Genomic DNA, 1,430 nt, shown 5'->3' on the forward strand with positions numbered 1-1,430 from the left:
TATCTTTTGGTATTGATTTCTAATATAATTTCACAGTGACAAGACTACAGACTGTATAGTTTCAATACTTTTAGACCATGAAATCTTTGCACCTGGTTTTATGTCCCTAGGTATGTTCCAGTGTCTCCTGGTTTATAGTCTATGGGAATTTGAATAGAAATTGTAACTTGCTATTATGCAAAAATTATATAAATCTTAATCATGTTGAAAAAATATCCTGTGATTTACCACATGAAAAAGAATGCATATATATATGTATAATTGAATCACTTTGCTCTACAGCAGAAATCAACACAATGTTGTAAATCAATTATACTTGAATAAAATAAATAAAATTTTAAATTAAAAAAAATGGACCACAGATTATTCCAGATAGTTCTTTTTGCGTAGAAAAAATATGTACACATAGACTAATATATACACACATTCACATCCATGCGTACATACATAACATGTTATTAATAGTGTTAACTTCACAGTGATCAAAAGGAAACCGGTTTCATTTTCCTCCTGTTACTATGCTATGTGGAATCTCCTCTTCTGTGTGAGGAGCAGATCCCTAATGATATCATGGGCAGACACCACAGCATTTCCAATACTTTGTAATTAAAAGACACATTATCTGGTTTAAAGTCGAATCTCATTTCACACATATTTCCATTAGCCATGGTCCATGGCTCCAGAGACCGACAGTGAGTTTGGTCAGTACTTGGGCTGCAGTCAAGGGAAGTGGGTCTCACTTATCACTTCCTCTATTTCTGAATTTATTTCTCTCGTGGTGGGGTTGTGAGGGAGGATAAAAGAGAATGTTTCTTTATTGATTGCCTACACTTGTGGTCCTCTGTTGGTTGTCGCCTCTCACTTGCTCTGGCTGCCTTCTATGTAACAAGGGCCCCAACAGATCTTCTTACTTGGGCTCAAGAGTAAGGTCTTCTGCAGGCTTTCTTCTGGAAGGGCAATATTGGGAGGGAAAAGGATGCTATGAAGCCATACATCTGTATGGCTTCCACAAAGCGGAGTTCCACAAAGCGGAGTTCCACAAAGCGGAGTCTGTCTCCACATCACCATGTCTAGCTTTCCCAACCCCTTCAGCACCTTCTCTCTTGCCTCTGTGTCTTTCCACCCTGTATTCAGCTCTCGCCCATCTGCCATCTGTCTCCACTACTGTGTTCCCTTGTTCATGTGCATACATGGGCCGATTGATGAATTGACTGCTTTTACTGAAATCCCAAGATTTTCTTCAGGGAACAAGATCTAGTCTCATTTATTAGGCACCCCCAGGTGGCTCAGTGGTAAAGAATCTGCCTACCAAGCAGGAGATGTGCGTTTGACCCCTGGTTGGCAAGATTCCCTGGAGAAAGAAATGGAAACCTACTTCAGTTTTCTTGCCTGGGAAATCCCATAGACAAGGGAACCTGGTGGGCTACAGT

This window comes from Moschus berezovskii, chromosome 10 (genome assembly GCF_049115385.1).
Source record: "Moschus berezovskii isolate FMDL1 chromosome 10, NW_MosBer_1.0, whole genome shotgun sequence".
In the NCBI taxonomy this organism is placed as follows: Eukaryota; Metazoa; Chordata; class Mammalia; order Artiodactyla; family Moschidae; genus Moschus; species Moschus berezovskii.